General features: G+C 41.3%; 1 protein-coding gene across 2 annotated transcripts in view; it reads left to right on the top strand.

Moving 5' to 3' along the window:
• The first annotated feature begins 3,150 nt into the window (after nt 1-3,150).
• The window catches only part of LOC309497120 (neoverrucotoxin subunit beta-like), a 50,088-nt gene continuing 35,900 nt past the window's right edge, over nt 3,151-17,338 (top strand). The window contains exon 1 of one of the 2 annotated variants that reach the window (XM_082167337.1): nt 3,151-3,209. The gene's annotated coding sequence lies outside the window, so the exon portion shown is untranslated. Of the gene's footprint in view, nt 3,210-15,729; nt 15,845-17,338 lie in introns of those variants that run through there. The other variant, XM_082167338.1, reaches the window with a different exon arrangement.

Below are 17,338 nucleotides of genomic sequence, written 5' to 3'. Positions count from 1 at the left end.
TATCAATCTCAGAAAGTGCACTATCGCGCTGCGCTGGACTTCCCGTATCAGCTCCGCTTATAAAGCCGGGATCTAATCCTGTTTACATGAAATAAGCCTCTGCTCACGAGCAGGTTTAAGCTTGCGCACCTGTTGCTATGACAGCAAGTCCAGGATGAGCGTCGAAGAACCAAACAATCCAAGATCATGCCAAATCGTCAACAATCAAATCCAGCTAACTGAGTTAGTGACGTACGAAGAACGGGCCCCAGACTGACAAATGTAGTTAGGAAAATATGGAAACAGTAGAACATGTATTATTAAAATGTGAGGGTTATGCAAGAGAAAGATTTAAATTATTTCAAGCATTAAGAGAAATGGAAATGGAAGTTTTTTCTATCCAAGCATTATTAGGTAATGGCCCAAAGCAATTGTGTATATGTGTATAAAAATATATGAAGAAGTATTTAATTTTTTAAAAGACACTCATTTAAGTAACAGGATTTAGGTCACTACTACCATAACGTTATCCACACTCCAATCCAGTAGGTGGCGGGAATGCACCATTTAAGTTTGGTTTGCCAACCGCCATTAAACTTAAAAAGAAGAAGAAGAAGAAGAAAGGAAATGATCCAAAATCTTAAAAAGGAGAGAATAAGTTTTGATTTAGTAGAAATTCTTAGAAAAAACTCAAAAGATAAATGCTATGGAATTGTTTTTCATTATCTTAGAATAATAGATATGATTGAGAGGATTTGAGACTTAATTTTATTTTGTTGGTTTTATTTTATTTATTATTATTATCATTTATTTATTTATTTTTGTTTAGAATAAAGTAAATAATAGACATTCAGATCCACACTCCATACCAGTCGGTGGCAGTAATGCACCATTACGTTGTGTGCCATCCGCCAAAAAACTCAACAAGAAGAAGAAGAACAGTTACAAATTGTGATAGTTACAACAATCAGTAAAGACAACCTGTAGATTAACAAGATCATCTAAAGTTTACCCATGGGACAGTAGACCAGCCACTATGCCTGACATGAGAGACAGTGTTACCTGAGAGGCCAACGCACCAGTCCGTGGATCATCTGGAACTACGGCTCGATTTCGCAATCGGACAAGAAGAAATGGATCGACCTTTTTTAACGGACAGAGTGATTCCACTGAGAGTGAGTTTACCATCGACAGTGATTCGAGAGCACACGCTTCGACTTCTTTTTTGGACAGATGAGCCCCTCCACGAAGACTACAAAGAAGAAATGTCGAAGAGGTTCAAGAGCCTCAAAGAAGTTTACGACCGTGGACTCGCAGCTACTCAAAGAGACGGTTATCAATATTTCTGAAAAAGAACTATCTGACGATCAAACTGTGGTTTTATCTAAAGGACTATCTTTTGTAACCCAAGCATCATTATAAAACCTGCTGATAAAGGAGGGGCGATTGTAGTCCAAGATACAAAAAAATACCAACACGAAATTCTTTCACAATTACAGAATATTAACTTCCCAGTGATCCTACCAATACTTATCGATCTGAGATATTGTCATTTTTAACAAATGCTAAAACAGAGGGTTGGATATCTCAATCGGAGTTTAAATTATTTTATTGTCAACACCCGATTAGACCTGTTTTTTACACTCTTCCTAAAATTCATAAGAGACTTATTGACCCTCCAGGTCGTCCGATTGTGGCACAGACTAATTCCCTTTTATCTCCTTTATCTCAGTATGTTGATTTTTTTTTATATAAAACCTTTTGTTTATTCGTTACCATCTTACATTTGAGATTCTACTGATTTTATCAATAAGATTTCTGAGTTATATGATTTACCTGACATTTCTTTATTATTAACTTTGGACATAAGTTTATATACTAACATTTCACATGAAAAAGGACTTATTGCCCTTCGACATTATCTTTCGTTACGCGAGGACTCTAGTCCACTTTCAGACTTTATCATCGAGATGGCTTCGTACCTTTTGAAATATAATTATTTCAGTTTCGATAAAGATTTTTTTCTTCAGATAAGTGGGACAGCAATGGGCTCGAATTTTGTATAATTAAAAAAATATAAAATATAGCATCAAATCTGTGATTACTTGTGTTTCCACTCATGTTGTGTATTTGATCCGTTGTCCTTGTGTTATAGGCTATGTGGGAAAAACGTCACGTCAATTGAAACAAAGAATTAGTGAACATAAGAGTTCGGTCAGAAGAAAAGATATGAATTATCCAGTTGCGGCACATTTTTTAACTTTGAATCACGATGTTACCTCTTTACGCTTTTGTGGGATTGAGAAAGTAACTTTGCCACCTAGAGGTGGAGACATTGAATTACTCCTACAGAGACGCAAACTTTTTGGGATTTACACCCTTCAAACTTTATCACCTAGCAGTATGAACGATGAAGCATTATTTAATGTAATGTTATAGTGATATTTTGTAATTGTTGTTTCTACTATGTATTCACAATGAGTTTGAGTGGCTATGGAGTCTGACTGATTGTTGTAACTGTTTAGAATTTCAATTTGATGCTGTTTGATGACATGTTGATTATGTGTTTTAGATGATCTTGTTAATCTACAGGTTGTCTTTACTGATTGTTGTAACTATCACAATTTGTAACTGTTTATGATATGGTGCTAATTATGTACTCCTAATGAGCTTAATTGTTTACAGATGGAGCGCTGTTGATTGGTCATGTGTTTATCTTAAAAGAGATGAATTTGAACATTTGTATACTCCTGATGAAGGTCGTGTGACCGAAATGTTGTGTGTTAATAAATATTAATTTTAAATTGCAAGAAACGATAGTGTGCAGGAGTTCCTTATTAGTTAAAACAGTTTAAACATGCATTTTAACCCACAAGCCTTGTCAGTGAATCCGGCAGAAGTGTGTCGTTTGGGACAGAGCGTGATGTATGCGTTTGAATGTGTGACTTCACTGATTGGATCTGGATACAATTTTCAGAAACTAACATTTTAATCAATTCTACTCTGCACCTCACTCAAAATGATTGTATACTGCCAGAAAGCATTTCAAGGACAAAGGGGCAATGACCACTGGGGCACCCCCCCGCCCCCCCCAGTGTGTGTGTGTGTGTGTGTGTGTGTGTGTGTGTGTGTGTGTGTGTGTGTGTGTGTGTGTGTGTGTGTCCCGTGCTAGCAGAATGAGTCAGAATGTCAATTTCGAGCTGCAGGAAAAATTTGAGCTTCTCTTAGAGGTATACCTTCCTAAATCTTTTCTTTGTTTTAATAATCCATGCAAAATACTGTTTTAGTGCAGCATAGCGCGAACATTATCTGTTATGTCTTAAATAAACGTTTGGTTAACTGTTGGGGAAAATCATGTGATTTGTAACATTATATTACATCCATACGGTAAAGTAGGTCATAATATATAGTCTGTCTGTCTCATTAATGTTAATCAAACAATTGTGGTATCATGGAAAAAAAATTTAATATATTTTTTTCCTATAGATATGGGTTTTGACTTGGTTTGTGCAAAATGTGGTGTTATTATCAGGGATTTTAAAGTATGGTTGCTTAGTGAATTTGTTTTGGAACCTTCAGAAGTGATTATTGTTAACTGATTATTTGTTCATATTTTATTACTGACTATTTACTTGTCTTTAATAATGTTTTCATTTGACATTAATTAGGCTTGTAGTTTTGCTGTAGTATCAAAATTGTAATAGATCATTTTGTGATATTTCACTGGCCTCTGAACATTTGAACCACTGACCCAATCCAAGACTGAGCCCTGCTGAAACAGCTCTAAATATGTGCTGTGCTATTAAATTATAGATAAAATATACACAGTGACAGTAACAGAAACTCATACTATGCATTTTAGCTGGCTTAATTAAGCATAAAAATAACTTAAGGAAATATATATTTGCTGAACAAATTAAGCCAACTAATATGATTTAAATTCTTTTGGTTTCTCTACCCAATACATTTAAAAATTACAAATGCAGTGAAAATTCAGGTATTGGTATCAGTATCGGTACTTGGTATCGGTGAGTACCAAAAATTAAAGTATCTGTATCGGACTTGTTCTGGAAAAAGTGGTTATTGGTGCATCCCTATAATATATATATATATATATATATATATATATATATATATATATATATATATATATATATATATATATATATGAAATAATGCAAATTGATGACTTTACAAACACATAGACTACGATTAACAGCCTTGTATAGTTACAGGTCTGCTTACAGTTGGCCTGTCTTTAACAGTTTATAAGTTTTCCATAACAACAGAGCATAAACCAATGAGAATGCGGCACAGTGATGACGATCCATAACAACAGAGCGTAAACCAATGAGAACGCGGGACAGTGATGACGATCCATAACAACAGAGCGTAAACCAATGAGAACGCGGGACAGTGAGGACGATCCATAACAACAGAGCGTAAACCAATGAGAACGCGGGACAGTGATGACGATCCATAACAACAGAGCGTAAACCAATGAGAACGCGGGACAGTGATGACGATCCATAACAACAGAGCGTAAACCAATGAGAACGCGGGACAGTGATGACGATCCATAACAACAGAGCGTAAACCAATGAGAACGCGGGACAGTGATGACGATCCATAACAACAGAGCGTAAACCAATGAGAACGCGGGACAGTGATGACGATACATAACAACAGAGCGTAAACCAATGAGAACGCGGGACAGTGATGACGATCCATAACAACAGAGCGTAAACCAATGAGAACGCGGGACAGTGATGACGATCCATAACAACAGAGCGTAAACCAATGAGAACGCGGGACAGTGATGACGATCCATAACAACAGAGCGTAAACCAATGAGAACGCGGGACAGTGATGACGATACATGACAACAGAGCGTAAACCAATGAGAACGCGGGACAGTGATGACGATACATAACAACAGAGCGTAAACCAATGAGAACGCGGGACAATGATGACGATACATAACAACAGAGCGTGATAATAATAATAAATTGAATTTATATAGCGCTTTTCACGAACTCAAAGTCGCTTAACAGGGCAGGTAGATAATAAAAACAATGCAAAAAAAAACAAAAAACAAGATGCAGGCAGAGATGAAAATGGAGGGGGTATGGGGCTAGGGGTAGGCAGAGGTGAAGAGATGGGTCTTGAGGCAGGACTGAAAGATGGTGAGGGACTCAGAGGTGCGGATCTCTTGGGGGAGGGAGTTCCAGAGCCTGGGAGCTGCCCTGGAGAAGGCTCTGTCCCCAAAATGTGGAGGTTGGACTTGCGGATACAGAGGAGACCGGCTGAGGTGTATCTGAGGGACCGTGAGGGTTGGTAGGGGGAAAGGAGGTCAGTGGGGTATGAGGGGGCCAGATGGTGGAGGGCTTTGTAGGTGAGGACCAGGGTTTTGTAGGTGAAAAAACTATAAATATTACTGAGAAAAACAAAGAAAAAAACAACAAAGAACAAACTTTGCACCTTTTTTAAACAATCACTGTCAGCTGTCAAGGAAACCAAATACAATTTATTTCACTTTTTTATGTACTCTGTTTCTTAATCAAACAGGGATGAGAGAGAGGACAAAAAACAGCAAGGGTCAAATACAGAGGAGTGATTATGTAACGGGTTATTTGTAGGAAAATGATTCTTTTTTTAAAGTGCAAAAGAAAAGGTTGCCAAATAATGTGAAATTGCTGGGTGGAAAATGATTTTTCTAGTTCATCAATATAAGCCTTTTTTGCAATTATTAAGCAAAAAGCTAGAGCGTTTGACTGTAAAGATGATAAGGACACCTTTGCGGGATTAAGACCTAATAGTGCCACTAAAGGGCACAGTTCAACATCTAAAATAATAACGTCAGAAATTGACTTGAAGATAGAAATTGGTCAACGCTGGGCAAAGCCAAAAAGTATGATAGAGAGTAGCCAGGGCTTGTCGACATCGGTCACAAGAAGGATCGAGATCCGGGTTTATTTTAAACAGTTTAGCTTTTGTCCAGTATATTCTGTGTAACAGCTTAAACTGTATTAGTGAGTGACGAGCGCAAATAGAGGTGGTATGTACACGACAAAGGGCCTTTGACCATTCCTCATCAGTAAAGACATGATTAAGATCTGATTCCCAATTCTGCTTTATTTTAGATATGGGTGAAAAATCTGAGAGTGCAGTAAATGAAAAAATAGTTTTGTAAATATTGGAGACAGCACCTTTAGAGACTTTTATTTCTAAAACTTGATCAATCTCTTGTTTCAGAGGTGCATGAGGAAAGTGAGAGAATCTATTTCTTATGAATTCACAAGTCTGAAGATATCTAAAGAAGTACGTTTTCGGAAGGTTACATTTGTCTGGTAGATATGAAAAAGTGACAAAAGTATTATCGCGGAAGAGGTCATTAATATTTACATTGCCTTTTCTAAACCATAATGCGAAGGCTCCATCTGAAATGGAAGATAAAAAAGGATTTTTATATATAGGAGACAGACCCGACATTTTCTGAAAGCCAAAGGGTTTTCTAAATAGTTGCCAATTTTTTAGGCTGTGCAGAACTAAAGGATTTGAATATTAATGGGAAAATGTTATAGGAATAGAAGAACATACCAAAGCATGTAAAGAAACTCGGATACAAGAGTCGCACTCTATTTCAACCCATGACGGAACCCAATGACACAGACCATAATGTGACTCACTCCAATATAAAATGCTATGAATGTTTGCTGCCCAGTAATAAAATAAGAAATAAGGAAGTGCGAATCCACCTAATCTTTTGGGTTGCTGAAGGAATAAATTCGGAATTCTTACTGGGCCTCCGTTCCAAATAAAATCTGAAATCACTCGATTTATTGACTGCTAAAGTTGGTTTTGATTGATTGATTCACTTCCGTTGCGATCATTAGTTATTAACTTAGGGGCCGCTAACACGACACCATTCTAACAGGAAAATCCTAAACGCGCTCCGGCCACCCATCCGCACAAAACAGTGCCTGGTGTCTTGAGAACGCACTCCCTGAAATAGGTTTGAAGGTGCAAATGTATATCTCTGCGCAAAACTCAAAAACGCAAACCTGCGGAAACGCAGATGCACATGTTCACACTAGTGCACATGTACACTACGCGTTCAGCCCAAAGGTATGGTGTTTGAATATAAATGTGCGCAGGCGTGTAGTCCTTCTTTACAAATCAACCCTCAATAAACTACTTGTCTGGCCTTAAAAATGTATAATACAGACATTTTTGTCAGGTCTACGTAACCACGCAAACCGGAATTATCCTGACAACATTTTATCTGTACTGAGGTAAAGGGAAGAGAAGAAGGCCTTCACAGCGGAGGGACTGGATGACACTTCAGGACTGTGTTATCATCATGTCCAGATGAAGGACTGCGGTAAACCTCGGATAAACAGAGAGACTAATATTAGCGTAGACACCATCCTTCTTATGATGTATCAAGTACATCAGGATTTATGGGGAGTGTTCTCGGTTCCAGCTGATCTAAATTATGCAGCCTAACATTGAAGAGACAGCCAAAGAGATGTGTTTTTAGTCTAGATTTGAACTGAAAGAGTGTGTCTGCTTCCCGGACAATGTTAGGAAGATTGTTCCAAGGTTTTGGTGCTAAATTCTCTGTGAACATCGTCCGAAGCTCAGGGGCGCAGAGAGGAAGTGGCGCAAATCGAAAGATCCAGCTGACCTTGGTCTTTATCAATCCCTCCTCTCTTCCTTCTCTGCTAATATCACTACTGCTAAAATGACTTACTATCACAACAAAATGAACAATTCTTCAGACTCTCGCATGCTTTTCAAAACCTTCTCCTCTCTTCTCAACCCTCCTCCTCCTCCTCCTCCTTCATCAACACTACGATTTTGCTACATTCTTTATAAATAAAACAACCACCATGAGCGGCCAATTTACCACTCCACAAACAGACACACACATTTTACCAGCTAACACACACAATCTACACTCCTTCTCTCTACTTTCAGAGGCAGAAGTCTCCAATCTCCTCCTTTCCAATCGCCCTACCACCTGTCCGCTTGATCCTATTCCCACTAACCTACTTCAAGCCATTTCATCCTCGGTTGTACCCGCACTCACACACATCATAAACACCTCTCTTCACACTGGTACCTTTCCCACAGCATTTAAGCAGGCTCGTGTAACCCCACTGCTTAAGAAACCCACTCTTAATCCAGCACATCTGGAGAATTACAGACCGGTATCTCTCCTTCCATTCGTCGCGAAAACACTTGAACGAGTTGTTTTCAACCAGATCTCTTCCTTCCTTACACAGAACAACCTCCTGGACAACAACCAATCTGGTTTCAAAAGCGGACACTCAACTGAGACAGCGTTGCTCTCAGTAATTGAAGCTCTGAGACTGGCAAGAGCAGCTTCCAAATCCTCAGTTCTCATCCTGCTGGATCTGTCTGCTGTCTTTGACACAGTTAACCACCAGATCCTCGTGTCAATCCTAAAGATGAAGGGCATCTCGGGAACCGCACTTCAATGGTTCAAGTCTTACCTCTCAGGTAGGTCCTTTAGGGTGTCGTGGAGGGGTGAGGTGTCTAAGACCCAACTTCTAGCTACTGGAGTGCCTCAGGGCTCAGTGCTGGGACCACTTCTCTTCTCCATCTACATGACATCACTAGGATCTGTGATTCAGAAACATGGCTTCTCCTATCACTGCTACGCCGATGACACAACTCTACCTCTCATTCCAGCCTGACGATCCGACGGTAGCTGATCGTATCTCAGCCTGCCTGACAGACATTTCTAGCTGGATGAAGGACCACCACCTTCAATTAAACCTTGCGAAGACAGAGCTACTCGTGGTCCCGGCCAACCCAACACTTCACCACAACTTCACCATTCAGCTAGACTCGTCATCCATAACTCCATCAAGGTCAGCCAGGAACCTTGGTGTGGTAATTGACGATCAATTGAACTTCACAGACCACATTGCTAGAACTGCCCGGTCATATAGATTTGCCTTGTACAACATTAGGAGAATCAGGCCCTTCCTATCAGAACATGCTACACAACTCCTTGTCCAAGCGCTAGTTTTATCTAGACTGGACTATTGCAACGCTCTCCTGGCTGGCCTTCCAGCTTGCACGGTCAAACCTCTGCAACTGATCCAGAATGCTGCAGCTAGAGTGGTCTTAAACGAGCCAGAAAGAGCACGTCACTCCTCTCCTCACAAAATTGCACTGGTTGCCAGTTGCCGCTCGCATCAAATTCAAGTCACTGACGTTTGCCTACAGAACAACCACTGGTTCTGCTCCCTTTTACTTTAACTCTTTACTTCGGTCTTATACGCCTTCCAGGAACTTGCGCTCTGCATGCGAATGACGTCTTGTGGTGGACCTTCACCTGGACTGTTCCCTGCTGGTGGAATGATCTGCCTAACTCAACCAGAGCTGCTGAGTCCTTAGCCACTTTCAAGAAACGGCTGAAGACGTTTCTTTTTCGACAGCACTTGATCCAGTAATACTAACACTTTCTCTACTACTCTATTCTATTCTGCAAAAAAAAAAAAAAAAAAAAAAAAAACCCTGCGTTAGATTAAACTGAGAAGGGTCATAGCACTTGCATATTGTTGTCCTACTGTTAGTTTAACTGCTTCTATTGTTCTCATTTGTAAGTCGCTTTGGATAAAAGCGTCTGCTAAATGAATAAATGTAAATGTAAATAGGAGAAGGATCTACTGCCAGCAGTCGATTTTGATTTATGAAGTTTTATATAACAAAGTTTGGGAGGAGCATGTTCAGGTAATCATCCAATCAGCACAAGAAGAAGCCAGTATAAATAAAGCCTTCCCTTACCTCCTGTCTCATGACTAATTTCTCAGCATCCCGCCACCACCCCATCACCTCACATTCGGCTGGGTCTGCTCATAGATACCTATGATCTATACATTTATAGGGGGGAGTACTCTGGGGTCAGGCCGAATTCCGAGCTCGGAGCCCTCCCCCCGGACAGCAAGCCAAATACGCATTATTACATCAGATTTCATTAACATGTGAACTCGTGAATCTAGGTATTATTAACTGGCCGGAATTTTGAGATCGCAACAGACGTGAAGGACTATAATGCGTTAAGAGCTCGCTCAAGTACTGCAGAGCTGAACCATTTAGTGCTTTGTAAGTAATCAGCAATATTTAAAAATGTATACGAAGTTTAATAGGGAGCCAGTGCAGTGTAGACAGAACCGGGCTAATATTGTCATACTTCCCGGTTCTGGTAAGAACTCAAGCTGCTGCGTTTTGGACCAGCTGTAGTTTGTTTATTAAGCGTGCAGGGCAACCACCCATAATAGCATTACAATAATCTAGCCTTGATGTCATGAACGCATTAACTAATTGCTCTGCATTTTTCATTGAGAGCATATAACATAATTTTGATATATTTTTAAGATGGAAGAATGCGGTTTTACAGATACTAGACACGTGATTTTCAAATGAAAGACTGATATCAAAGAGCACACCCAGGTTCCTAACCGACGACGAAGACTTGACAGAGCAACCATCAAGTGTTAGACAGTATTCTAGGTTATTACGTGAGGAAGTTTTGTCCAATAATTAGAATCTCTGTTTTTTCAGAATTAAGTAGTAGGAAATTGCTAGTCATCCAGATTTTTATATAAGCTGTGCACGCCATTAGTTTTGTGAATTGGTAAGTTTTGTCAGAGCGTGAAGAAATATAGAGCTGAGTATCATCATGTAACGATGACTGACTCGGTTGAATGTTCGAATCCATGTGCAGTGTTTTATTTAGTACAAACAAATAGATAATCCAGGCGAGTATCGTAGCCAACAAATAGGTGCAAGGTCGATAACAGTAGAAGCAGTCCAGAATAGCTAACAAGTCCAAATCCGATAATCCAAGAATCGTGGTCACAAACAGGCAATATCACAAAACCAAAATAGGGATAAGCAAAACACTCGAAAGAGACAAGGTTAACTGGCAATACTTTGCAACATGATGTACAAACAACATTGCTTATAACTGATATGAACAGGAAGTGATGTGGCAGTATTCACTATTCAGGGGATGGCTCCCTCTGGCGGTTGAAGGACTGCATGGCAGATGCAGATGTTACAGAATCCCCCCTCCTATGAACACCTCCAGGTGTTCTTCGTGGACGTCCCCTTGGTCTGGGTGCCGGTTGATCAGGGTGTGCCTGGTGAAAATCCTGGATCAAGGATGGGTCTAAGATGTCCTTGGCAGCCAGCCATGATCTCTCTTCTGGGCCATAGCCCTCCCAGTCCACTAGGTATTGCAACCGGCCCCCATGATGCCTGGACTCCAGGATTTCCTTTACCAGGTAAGCCGGAGCTCCATCAATCTCAAGTGGTGGAGGGGGTTCTCTCTCCTCCGTAGTGGGGCCGGAAGTAGGGTGGACTGGTTTTAACAGAGATGCATGAAAAGGAGATATACGATAATGAGCAGGAAGCTCTAGCCTGTATGTAACTGGATTAATTCGTTGTAAGATACGAAACGGGCCTACATACCGTGGGCTGAGCTTCCTGCTGGGCAACCGCAGCCGTAGATCTCGGGTTGACAACCAGACCTTCTGCCCCGGCTGGTAGTTCGGATGGGGACGCCTCCTGCGGTCTGCTTTAATTCTCTGGGCTCTGATTGCCCTCTGCAGTCTCACATGGGCACTGTTCCACACCCGTTCACTTCTTCTGACCCAGTCGTCCACCGCAGGCACCTCCAAAGGTTCTCCAGACCAAGGGAACATGGGAGGCTGATACCCTAGAACACACTTGAAGGGGGTGAGTCCTGTAATGAATGGGTGAGTGAATTCTGTGCATATTCCGCCCAAGGTAAAAAGTCACTCCAACGTTGCTGCTCTCGACTACAGTAAGATCTGAGATACTGCCCCAATTCTCGATTCAACCTCTCAACCTGTCCATTAGCCTGGGGATGATAGCCAGAAGTTAAGCTTAAATTTATGTCCAATTGTTTACAGAAAGCTTGCCATACACGGGATGTGAACTGTGAACCCCTGTCAGAAACTATATCCTCCGGTATTCCATAAGCACGAAAAACATGGTGAAATAATGCTTGTGCAGTTTCCATTGCTGTAGGTAAGCCTTTTAGTGGAATTAGCCGACATGCCTTTGAGAAACGATCTATAATTCTTAGAATTGTGGTGTTACTATTGGAACAGGGCAGATCTGTAACAAAATCCACAGCCAGATGAGACCAGGGGCGCTGAGGGATTGGCAGGGGTTCTAGAAGACCAGCTGGTAGTTCCCGGGGTGTCTTGGACTGAGCACACACACTGCAAGACTTGACATACTCAGAGACATCATTAATTAAATTAGGCCACCAAAAGGAGTTACGCACCAGTTCAATTGTCCGTTGAATGCCAGGATGCCCGGAACTCAGCGATGTGTGCACCCATTGCGTGATTCGTTGGCGAAGAGACCTTGGGACAAAATGCCGGCCAGGAGGACATTCAGGAGGAGATGGCTCTGTCTGTTGTTCTCGTTGTAATTCTTCCATCATATCCCAACGAATCGGTGCCACAATGACTGAAGGAGGTAGAATTGGTCCTTGGCAGCAGGAAGTTTCATTTGAGTCGTACCTTCGTGAAAGGGCATCAGCCTTACTGTTCTTGCTTCCCGGGCGATAAGTGACTGTGAACTGAAATCTTGTAAAAAAGAATGACCACCGGGCCTGTCTTGGATTGAGACACTTTGCACACCTGATATATTCCAGATTCTTGTGGTCTGTAATGACTTGAAATGAATGGCGAGCTCCCTCCAACCAGTGTCTCCATTCTGCCAGTGCTGCTTTTATGGACAACAGTTCCTTATTACCCACATCATAGTTCCTCTCTGCAGTAGTCAGTTTCCTGGAGAAAAAAGCACAAGGAAACAATTTACCTGGGTTACCATGTCTCTGAGATAATACTGCTCCAATGCCAAAGTCAGAAGCATCTACTTCCACAATGAATGGTAAGTCCGGATCTGGATGTTTCAGGATTGGGGCTGTAGTAAAGCTGGTCCTTAGGGCTTCAAAGGCCGACTGTGCATGTTGAGTCCATAACAATTTCTTTGGTTTTCCCCCAAGTAGCGATGTAAGGGGGCTTGCAATGGTACTGTAATTGCGGATAAACCTCCTATAAAAATTTGCAAAGCCCAAAAATCTCTGCAATTCCTTGACTGTGGTAGGACGTGGCCACTCCGTGACAGCTCTGACCTTTGCTGTATCCATCTCCACTCCTTTATGACTGATCTTGTATCCGAGGAAGGTGGTGTTAGAAACGTGAAATTCACATTTCTCGGCTTTGACGTATAGATGGTTAGCCAGCAGTCGCGACAGGACATTTCTTACATGATGGATATGTTGCTCACGTGTCTTAGAATAGATCAAAATGTCATCAATGTAGGCAATGACGTAGTGGTTCAGAACATCACGGAAAATCTCATTTATAAATGATTGAAACACGGAAGGAGCATTAGACAGGCCAAAAGGCATAACAGAATATTCATAGTGCCCCCTGGTGGTGATAAAAGCTGTCTTCCATTCATCACCTTCTCTGATTTGGATTAAATTATAGGCACTGCGTAGATCTAATTTAGTGAAGATGGTGGCTTCTCGTAACTGTCCTAATGCAGAAGGAACTAATGGGAGTGGGTACCTGTTCTTAATGGTGACTGAATTGAGACCACGGTCTATGCAGGGGCGTAAACCTCCATCTTTCTTTTCCACAAAGAAAAAAACGGAAGCAGCGGGTGAGGTGGAAGGACGGATGAAGCCGGATTCCAAAGCCTCCTCGATATAATTCTCCATGGCTTGTGTTTCAGGAATGGTTAGTGATTAGACCTTGCTCTTAGGGGGTGCAGTGTTGGGTAACATTTCAATTGCACAATCCCATGGGCGATGAGGAGGTAGTTGGGTGGCTTTAGTCTTGCTGAAGACCTCGCTGTAGTCAGAATACTCTGGGGGAATATACACATGATCATTAGTTACAGGACTCTCAATACTTGTGGTTAGACAAGGGTGTTGTGTCCGAATTTGGAGGCAACGTGAGAAACAATGTGGTGACCATTTTGTGAGCTCCTTGGAACTCCATGAAATCTGTGGGTCGTGAATGGTCAGCCATGGATTTCCTAGGATTATCGGATGCTGGGGCGTTGATGTCACATACAAGGAGATGGTTTCTGAGTGAAACAGGCCTATCTTGATGGTAACTGGAACAGTTTGATGAGTAATTCCTTTTCCAATAGGTTGACTATTAATGGCTGTAATGTTAATTGGTGGTATGCAAGGGATAACAGGTAATTTGAGTTCATGGACCAGTTCATGATGAATCAGATTTAATGCTGAGCCAGAGTCAATTAACGCTGGAAGACATTGAGAAGAATTAGCATATGTGAGCGTGATGAGAAGAGAAAAACATTTAGTCAACATCATAGGCAATGGGGTACTCACTTTGGTTTGGACTGGTTTACTAGGGCATTGACGACACTGATGACCCGGCTGACCACAGTAAAAGCATAGCCTGTTCACTCTGCGTCGTTCCCGTTCTTCCACAGATACCTTGGTGAATCCGATCTGCATGGGTTCAGCTGGTTCCTGAATATTGGTAGCTGGGATAACATTTGAAGTTGCCAATGAACTTGGTGGATTATTACGTTGAAGATTATCAACCTTAATAGCCATTGAGATGAGTTGACTGAGATCTGAACCCACATCCTTGCATGCCAGCTCAGCCTGTAATGTATGACTCAGACCCTGCTTGAACACTGGTTTCAACGCAACCTCATTCCAGCCACTTTGTGCTGCAAGCGTGCGAAACTCGACGGCATAATCGGCTGCTGAGCGATTTCCTTGACGTAACTGTGGCAACTGTAAAGAAACATGTCTTCCTCCCGCGGGATATTCAAAGACTTCTCGTATTTGTTGGGAGAAATAACCAAACGAGGTTCTCAGTTGGTCGTTATGATCCCAAACAGCAGATGCCCAATCGAGGGCTTTTCCAGTTAACAGTGACATCATGAATGAGCACTTGATTGAATCTCTGGAAAAAGCCTCCGGCTGATTCTCAAAATAGATAGTGCATTGACGCAAAAACCCTCTGCATCTTTCAGCAGTGCCATCAAACTTGTCAGGTAAAGAAAGTCTTACCGTATCATGCCTGATCGGTGGAAGAGATTGAATGTACCGTGTGAGATGTTCGTTTGCAGCCCGTACAGATGAAAGTTGGCCTTGAAAATCTGTGATCCTTTCATTTTGATAGGCAAACGCAGCCTGTAGTTGCGTTATCTCTGCTGGATTCTGATCAGGCGAAGTATTCTGTAACGATGACTGACTCGGTTGAATGTTCGAATCCATGTGCAGTGTTTTATTTAGTACAAACAAATAGATAATCCAGGCGAGTATCGTAGCCAACAAATAGGTGCAAGGTCGATAACAGTAGAAGCAGTCCAGAATAGCTAACAAGTCCAAATCCGATAATCCAAGAATCGTGGTCACAAACAGGCAATATCACAAAACCAAAATAGGGATAAGCAAAACACTCGAAAGAGACAAGGTTAACTGGCAATACTTCGCAACATGATGTACAAACAACATTGCTTATAACTGATATGAACAGGAAGTGATGTGGCAGTATTCAGTATTCAGGGGATGGCTCCCTCTGGCGGTTGAAGGACTGCATGGCAGATGCAGATGTTACACATCAGCATGACAGTGAAAACTAATACCATGCTTCCTAATGATATCTCCCAAGGGTAGCATGTACAGAGTGAACAGCAGTGGTCCTAGTAGTGAGCCTTGTGGTACGCCATACTGAACTTTTGATCGATAAGACATCTCTTCATTTACTGCTACAAACTGATAACGGTCAGATAAGTATGATTTAAACCATGCTAATGCAATTACACTAATGTCAACGTAATTTTCGAGTCTGTTTAAAAGAATGTTGTGATCGATAGTATCAAATGCAGCACTAAGATCGAGTAACACTAATAGCGAGATACAACCACGATCGGATAAGAGCAAATCATGTGTGACTCTAATGAGAGCAGTCTCAGTACTATGGTACGGTCTAAATCCTGACTGGAAATCCTCACAGATATAATTTCTTTCAAGAAAGGAACACAGTTGTTAGGATACTGCCTTCTCTAGTATCTTTGACAGAAAAGGGTAGATTCAAGATCGGCCTGTAATTGACTAATTCTGTGGGATCAAGATGCGGTTTTTTAACAAGCGGCATAGCCAGCTTAAAATTTTTCGGTACATATCCTAGTGACAAAGATGAATTAATGATATTAAGAAGAGGATCTGTGACCTCTGGGAGCATCTCTTTCAGTAGCTTAGTCGGTATAGGGTCTAACATACATGTTGTCATGTTGTCATTTTTCTGGCTGCTCTCTTAAGGGCTCGTTGTACCACGGCGTTGGACTATTTTCTTTAATCTTCTTTAAGCGCAACGGACCAACTGTGTCTAAAGTGCTGGAAAAGAGAGAGTTCAAAGTTTCTGACGCAATATAGAGTTCTTCTAAGCTATCCGGGACGCTGAGATGATGAGACTGATCTGGAAGATTATTAATAAAGCAATTTTTAGTGGCAGAAGTGATAGGTCTAACATATTTGTAACACAGAGTCGGCTTTGCAGCCTTGGCTAAATGAAGTTTACACGAGACTAGATAATGATCTGAGATGTCATCGCTCTGCTGCAGAATTTCAACAGCATCAACATTGATTCCATGTGATAATATTAGATCTAGAGTATGATTACGACAATGAGTAGGTCCTGACACATGTTGTCTAACTCCAATAGACACAAATTTCAGAAACACGTGATACAACTATTGTCACCGTCCATTTGGGGGGACAGGAAACGATCGCATCCAGAAACGCACGGGTGGAATGACATCTTGAAAAAGACGTAAACGCACCCGTGTTGCTCTATCAGGAAATGGGACCCATCACCAGTGACGGAGCACAAAGGGGAATGAGCATTGGCTCATTTTTTTCAATACTCGAAGATGACAGGCTCCCTAAGCGTGATCCCAATCAGTTGTAACATATGACTACGTCGAACGTGAGCGACTAAAAGGGAACAGTGAAACGTTTCTATACTCCTTTACTCACAAAATTTAGCAAATTAAATGTGGAATTATACTTGCTCCATTTGATCAACCACAAATTACTCCACTATCCAGCTCTCTGACTAATTTTGAACAAGTTACATCAGAACTAGTGTTCCAGCTATAAGCTGGATTCTCTTTCTACACGTCAAACCAGAATTTTTTATGACTTTCAGTGCAAATGTGACAGCTATAATTAACAGCTCATTAGCAAGTGGACTTGTTCCAAGCAGTTTTAAACACG

Source organism: Leuciscus leuciscus (genome assembly GCF_965113295.1).
Source record: "Leuciscus leuciscus genome assembly, chromosome: 4".
NCBI lineage: Eukaryota > Metazoa > Chordata > Actinopteri > Cypriniformes > Leuciscidae > Leuciscus > Leuciscus leuciscus.
Note: the sequence above shows the minus strand (reverse complement) of the source record. Positions and strands in the feature narration are given on the sequence as shown.